The 8257-nt window shown below is 32.8% G+C and overlaps 1 long non-coding RNA gene across 1 annotated transcript; it reads right to left on the bottom strand.

The window, feature by feature from the left end:
- Nucleotides 1–247: 247 nt before the first annotated feature.
- Nucleotides 248–6721, bottom strand: LOC132051239 (uncharacterized). Its single transcript, XR_009413637.1, has 3 exons — nt 6676–6721; nt 6439–6590; nt 248–490 (listed from the first exon to the last, which is right to left on the bottom strand). It is a non-coding gene; the product is annotated as an uncharacterized LOC132051239 (long non-coding RNA).
- Between the last annotated feature and the right edge of the window lie 1536 nt (nt 6722–8257).

Raw genomic sequence — 8257 nt, 5'->3', positions numbered from 1 at the left:
AAGAGAACTTTTAATTCTACTTTATAAAATGAGAATGTTCTTGAGGATGAAAACTTACCAGTTGGTTAACAAATGGCCTTTATCATCTAAAGCATCACTCAAGTATTTGCAAGCAGTTCTCATCTTCTGCTAACAAAAATTTGGAATCCTTAACAGAATTAATTAATTGCAGAAGTGAAGACTAGCAGACCAAAGCTCTTGCTAGATGTCTATTATTTGTTCTAGTTAAGGATTAGCGTGCCTCAACTTCGGGCTCCTTGTCAAGACAACAATCCTTAGCTCTCATTTGCCAAATTCTTGCTCCGGTTGCAAAAGTTTCAGTCCCCAAATACATGCACTCTCTATATCCTTTATATGTCTCTCAATAGCAACCACATCACGAACGGAGGAATGCCCCAAAGTTTTTCTATGTTTGTATATTGTTTGTCTCAAATCTTCAATGGTAAGGAAGTTACTCCCCCCACGGATATAGAAGGCCATGTGTTGTGATCTGATGAAAAACAACACTACAAATTAAAAATGAACATACAAACATGCACACACATATATACACACAAACGAAGTACATACTTTGCCTACCTAAAATATGTTGAAACCAAAAGAGGAAGCAAAGGATAAAATACGGTAAAAACCTATTAACGTACATGTACCCATCAACAATCCTACTATCCCAGGCTTCTAGAGGAGAGAACCTTGCTTTTGCTTTTTGGTTATGTAGTTCATATATATTTCCTTTTCGATCTTTCGAACCGAATGCTAAAAGAACATCAGGCGATTAAGAAGTCTTCTAGTTTCTCACTTATACTTTTCACTTTGAAAAAGGTGAAAGAACACCAACTTGAGAGTATTTAGATAAAACCCGACAACAAGAGAAAATCAAACAAAAATAGATCTACTTCAACAATAAAGGGAAGTATATAATAAATGTTACAAAGGTAATCACTGCCGATGTCGCAATCAATTAAGATATCCTTTCTCTCGTCTCAAAAAAAAAAAAAAAAAAAAAAAAAAAAGAGGTATCCTTTCTTTTTTGAACTCATAATCTATCTATTTTTACAAGCCTAATGGTGCAAAGATCGGATTGGAAAATTTTCCGATCCACAATTATACTCCATGCTGGATTAATTTGTCACTACAACTAAGTTTCGCAAATAACATTATTTCCTAGTTTTTATTATTTGACCTTTCTAATTATACAAACTTCATTATTTCCTTGTTGACACAAGGCATGCATTAAAACCCCTTTCCAAGTTTGCAAATTTTTATTTCAATTTACAATTAATTTTGAGTTTCTCGGTACATTCCTTCTAATTTTAAAAAAACATAGAAAATGAAGAAGTATTTCATAGATATGATAATACATAATAACCATCATAACATCTTACTATCCCATTTTTTGGTATTGCAGTCTACAAGTGGCTTATCAATGATTCTTCCAACTATTTCTCAACTTGATGACACATTGACTCCCTTTAAGTATATTTCCCTTGCTTAGGAACATCATTAAATTTTCAATTCGATTAGCAAGAATCTTTATCTTCCTTATCGCAATCTAATGCCAATTAGAGGAGACCAAACAAATAAAGACACTCTCTTTTGGAAGATGGGTTTGACAAATGACAAAGCACTGTAAGTTGTAATTTGTCAAACAAAAAAGTCAAAATCCCACGACAATGGGATGGAGCATTAAGACAAAAAGTAGAGATTGATTCTTTAATTAAAAGCAAGTCAAATGTTTCTTGGGTATATTGAAATTGACAAAGCATCACTCATAGGACACTGCACATAGAAGCTTATGGAAGTTTTGAGTTCGTTCAATGTTGGATATAATTGCACGTCATCCGTTTCAATTTGTTTGTCTTAGTTTCTAGACACGCAATTTAAGTAAGTAAGTGAAGACTTTTGAATATTGTGATTTTTAACTAAAGATATGTATATTTTAATCTCATGGTCATAAACATGCCATGTGAAATCCGAAATTAAAGAGTTGCCAAATTAGAAAAGAGGTGTTCTTTAAATGAACTAAAAAGGAAAATAAGACATACAAATTGAAACGGAGGATTAATATTTGGATGAAGTAAACAATGAATTTGTTACTTCGACCTTCCTAAATACCAAATACATGAACGTACCCTTAAAAGTAACCACCAATTTTCATTTAGACACTTTAACCGAGACCTTTCCCCTTTTTAACACAACTTCGTAATGTGTGCCAATTTAACACTACAAACTTGACTAATGTGTGTCAATTAAACACTTAACCGACAATCACAAAACAAACAAAATGTGCGAGCTTCACTCGCGTACGGCATGTATATTGAACAAATGGAAGGATGACACGTGGCCTTTGGCGTAATTTTTTTTAAAATAAAAAAGGATTTTTGGGCGACTAAACAAAAGGAGAAACCCCCTCCCCACACACACATACAAGCTAGCTCGTCTTCTTCTATCCTACCCCTCCCCGTTTGTCTTCTTTCTTCAACCAGTTCCATTTGCCAAATTCTTTGCTCCGGTTGCAAAAGTTTCAGTCCCTAAATACATGCACTCTCTGTATCCTTTATATGTCTCTCAATAGCAACCACATCACGAACAGGAGGAATGCCCCGCAAGTTTTCTATGTTGTATATTGTTTGTCTCAAATCTTCAATGGTGAGGAAGTTACTCCCCCCACGGATATAGAAGGCCATGTGTTGTGATGCGATGAAAAACAACACTACAAATTAAAATGAACATACAAACAAGCACACACATATATACACAAACGAAGTACATAACAGCCTACCTAAAATATGTTGAAACCAAAAGAGGAAGCAAAGGATAAAATACGGTAAAAACCTATTAACGTACATGTACCCATCAACAATCCTACTATCCCAGTGCTTCTAGAGGAGAGAACCTTTCTTTGCTTTTTTTGTTATGTAGTTCATATATATTTTCCTTTTCGATCTTTCGAACTCGAATGCTAAAAGAACATCAACTGATTAAGAAGTCTTCTAGTTCTCACTTATACTTTTCACTTCGAAAAAGGTGAAAGAACAACCAACTTGAGAGTATTTACATAATACCCGACAACAAGAGAAAATCAAACAAAAATAGATCTACTTCAACAATAAAGGGAAGTATATAATAAATGTTACAAAGGTAATCCTGCGATGTCGCAATCAATTAAGATATCCTTTCTCTCGGTCTCAAAAAAAAAAAAGGTATCCTTTCTTTTTTGAACTCATAATCTATCTATTTTTACAAGCCTAATGGTGCAAAGATCGGATTGGAAAATTTTCCGATCCACAATTATACTCCATGCTGGATTAATTTGTCACTACAACTAAGTTTCACAAATAACATTATTTCCTAGTTTTTATTATTTGACCTTTCTAATTATACAAACTTCATTATTTCCTTGTTGACACAAGGCATGCATTAAAACCCCTTTCCAAGTTTGCAAATTTTTATTTCAATTTACAATTAATTTTGAGTTTCTCGGTACATTCCTTCTAATTTTAAAAAACATAGAAAATGAAGAAGTATTTCATAGATATGATAATACATAATAACCATCATAACCATCTTACTATCCCATTTTTTGGTATTGCAGTCTACAAGTGGCTTATCAATGATTCTTCCAACTATTTCTCAACTTGATGACACATTGACTCCCTTTAAGTATATTTCCCTTGCTTAGGAACATCATTAAATTTTCAATTCGATTAGCAAGAATCTTTATCTTCCTTATCGCAATCTAATGCCAATTAGAGGAGACCAAACAAATAAAGACACTCTCTTTTGGAAGATGGGTTTGACAAATGACAAAGCACTGTAAGTTGTAATTTGTCAAACAAAAAGGTCAAAATCCCACGACAATGGGATGGAGCATTAAGACAAAAAGTAGAGATTGATTCTTTAATTAAAAGCAAGTCAAATGTTTCTTGGGTATATTGAAATTGACAAAGCATCACTCATAGGACACTGCACATAGAAGCTTATGGAAGTTTTGAGTTCGTTCAATGTTGGATATAATTGCACGTCATCCGTTTCAATTTGTTTGTCTTAGTTTCTAGACACGCAATTTAAGTAAGTAAAGAAGACTTTTGAATATTGTGATTTTTAACTAAAGATATGTATATTTTAATCTCATGGTCATAAACATGCCATGTGAAATGCTAAAAATTAAAGAGTTGCCAAATTAGAAAGAGGTATTTCTTTTTAAAATGAACTAAAAAGGAAAAATAAGACATACAAATTGAAACGGAGGGATTAATATTTGGATGAAGTAAACAATGAATTTGTTACTTCGACCTTCCTAAATGGCCAAATACATAGACAGACCCTTAAAGTAACCACCAATTTTCATTTAGACACTTTAACTGAGACCTTTCCCAGTTTAACACAACTTCAGGTAATGTGTGCCAATTTAACACTACAAACTTCAGCTAATGTGTGTCAATTAAACACTTAACTGACAATCAGCAAAACAAACAAAATGTGTGAGCTTCACTCGCGTATGGCATGTATATTGAACAAATGGAAGGATGACACGTGGCCTTTGGCGTAATTTTTTTTAAAATAAAAAAGGATTTTTGGGCGACTAAACAAAAGGAGAAACCCCCTCCCCACACACACATACAAGCTAGCTCGTCTTCTTCTATCCTACCCCTCCCCGTTTGTCTTCTTTCTTCAACCAGTTCCATTCATCTACTTTCTTCAACCAAAAAAAAAAAAAAATGTCATCCACACTTACACACAAAATATAGCATAGCTTAATTGTCCAAAATAGCTAAAGTTCCTTTTACACAAATAAATAATAATAGAGAGAGGAATACAACAAAATAAGAGTTGAAGCTCACAAAAAAGACAATCATTGAACCTCTACCATTACAGCAAACAAATTGATATCTCTGATCCATCTACAAAACAACAACAACACTCACGCACTTCTTCGAAGTGAAACCCACGCTATTTGACCCGTCAGAGCTTTATGTTTAATAGGTACATATTGATTGAAGTTGGAGTGCTTAACAGGTAAAGGTCTTAGTTAAAGTGTCCAAATGAAAATTCACGACAACTTTAAGGGGCCGTCTATGTATTTGGCCTTCCTAAATTGATTTCCTTGATTAAGGAAGTAGTAAATTAATATGGTTCAATGTTTCCAAGTTCTAAAAAAGGTCAGGGCTCGATAAGAAAGCCTTTATTTTGAAGTCTTGGTCCTTTTCTAATTCGTCAGAATTAAAATAATCATTATTAGACTCAATTAGATAGCAATAGATTTATTATAAATATATGAAATATACCACATACAAAAATGAAAGCAGAAACAAATAAGAATTCTACTTTCTACTTTAAATTTCCAAAAATTAATGATCTTTCTAATTAATTAGAAAATTGGTTTTCTTGTATAGTGATTTTAGGAATTTAGCAAATCTGAATCTTTTTCAAGTTTAAATACGTGAGGAATTGATAGAAAAGTATTTTTTTTTTTTTAAAATCAGTCATTTTTATTAAGGAATTGTTAGAAAAGTTTTAAGACTTCAAGCTTTTGTCTATTTATTTTTACTTTTTAAGAATTAAATGAGATAACGATATATTATTACCCCCTCCGTCCCATTTTATAAGAGAGAAAAAATTTTAAAATTTGTAATCTAAAAAAAAAGTTATAGACATTTGTGTGACTATAAATCACGAAGGATAAAGCGAGAATTTAAAGCTAAGTTATTTCTAGATATAAAAAGGTATCATTCATTTTGGGACAGAGTATACTACATAAATTAGGGCAAAGGGAGTATAAATATTCGACATATACTACATAATACAGTGATTAGTTATCTCTTACTTAATATACACTTCTATTCATATCATGTGGAAAACTAATAAGGATCCCACTTTGTCGTTTATGTTTTACTAGGATCTCTAACATGCAGAATATCAGGATAGTTAATATCACCCACCCAACCACCGAAAAGTAATGCATTACTATTATGTTGTCTATAAACTTTCATAAGTTTTTATAACGGTATAAAATTTTATTAATAAAGGTCATAAAAACACTTTTTCTGAGAACGAAAAAAAAAATTGAGAAGGGAAAAAAGTTTCTATTGAGAAGGTAAAGGTCGTAACAACACTTCTATCCAAGAAGTATGCTAAAAAGCAAAATCCAAATCATATGGTTCTCTATAAAAGACACACAATCTTCTACTTATATAGGAACCTGTGGGTGCACCCAAAGGCAAGAAGTGATAAGAGGTTACTCTTCAAGTGCACTAACTCCTATTCCATCAAAAATTCTTGGTTCTTGCTTTTTAAACCCCTAATGTGTGCGGTAATTTGCACCATATCTTATATTTTTTTAGCAGTTTGCACTCTAATCTACTTATTTCCTTGCAAAACTCTTAAAAAAAATAGTTTTCTATTACTTTAAGAGGGCAACAATGTGGGAAATATTACCACAATTAACAGGCTCCAACTTCACTTTGAGAAATCTGTTAATGATCATCTTGCAAAACTGCACGTATCCCAAAAGGGACAATGAGTTTGGATCAACAGTCGGGAGTCCTGATCCTTCTAAATTGATACTCATAATTTGAACAGTTGATTCCCTGCCCGTTAAAAGTTAGTTTTAAAAGGTTATGGTGTGAAAAAGAAAATGAAATGTATTTTTCAATAAGTAAAATCAGCACGTACCACCATAACTCTTCCGCCATTCTTGCTATGCAACTTTTACCTATATTCATGAAATATAATCATTTATGTACAACTATGAACATTAAAAGGCAAAAACTAAAAAAGGAAACACGTTCAAATTCACGACATCGACAGGGAGGATATAGTTACTGAATAAGGATAGAATGGGGATATAACAGGAGCAATTGTTTCAATTTGGAAATGGAACTTTAAGTTAGGTGGGTTAGTCATTTAACCACCCAAGCTAAACTAAGTCAGCAGTCACGTACTAGCATGTTCTTCACGTAGTCTTTTATTCAATTCAACTTCCCCAGATCGAATCAGCGGATAGTATATTCATTTTCATTTTCACACACACAGGCACACTTTTTTTTTTTTTTTTTTTTTAAATTTCACACGCGTACATATATACCCGAATGAAAATGCGGATGTGATCCAACCATTGACTTCAACTTTCAAGCATTTAATTTGTATTGTAAGGTTCCAATTTAAGCATACCAAAATTAAGATTTTAACCAGACACGCAATTACCATATGCATAATCAGTTGGTATTTTAAATGATTTACCCTACTTATGAAATTTGCCCTATGAATATACTATTTGTTGAAGTGAAACTCAATCCACTTTGTCACAAAGTATGCAAGCAACAAAAGTTAATCAGTACATGGTACCTTTAAATCACAAAAGAAATAAGGATGAAAGGGTGGATGGAGGACTAGAAACATTGTAACTCCGTTTGGGTGTGGTTTGTGGAGGAGCATCATGAAGGGGTGGGAAGAATTTTGCAGACATATTTCTTTTAAGTTTGGGATGGAAGAAGGATTAGTTTTTGGGCTCATAAGTGGTGCAGGGATATCGAATTGAAGGAAGCCTTCCCTGATGTATATCGCGTTTCGTGTCAAAGAGAGATGACAGTTCAACACATTTGTGGGTCTCATAAGGGTGTTATCCACTGGGACTTAAAATTTACAAGGCACTTGCAGGATTGGGAGATGGAAGAATTTCACAATTTGATTGAGTTGTTGTATGGGCTAGACACACCAAACTACTCATCGGATGTATGGAGTTGGCGGGAGAGTGAAGACAGTTCATTCACAAAAAACTTCTATTTATAGTTTTGATTGGCCTACAATTTGACAAGCACGTGCGTATAATTTAGCATGTGTCAAGATTCTATTGGTCCTTTCATTTAACTTCAAGACACCATGTCATTTGACATATGTCAAATTTGAGCTGCTATAAAATGACATTTTTGGACTAATACGTGGGCCATCATTTACAAGTCTATTAAATGGACTGCCTCAATGAAATTAAATTTATATTAACAATTAATCCAACTATATTAGACTTGGTATTTGTTTGAGTTAATATGATTTGAATTTAGGACATAATTCAATTTTGATATGGATTTAAATCCAACAACAGTTATATGTCTATATAGTATTCTTTCTTGATTTCTTTTCTAAAATTTCCAATGATATTTGGGCATAATAGAGTTTTTTTTTTTTTTTTCTTTTACAAAAATTAGTTCAAAATATCTATGAGCACCTCAATATCAAGGTGCATGCCAACTCATTCGAC

The sequence above is a fragment of the Lycium ferocissimum genome, chromosome 3 (genome assembly GCF_029784015.1).
Source record: "Lycium ferocissimum isolate CSIRO_LF1 chromosome 3, AGI_CSIRO_Lferr_CH_V1, whole genome shotgun sequence".
In the NCBI taxonomy this organism is placed as follows: Eukaryota; Viridiplantae; Streptophyta; class Magnoliopsida; order Solanales; family Solanaceae; genus Lycium; species Lycium ferocissimum.
Note: the sequence above shows the minus strand (reverse complement) of the source record. Positions and strands in the feature narration are given on the sequence as shown.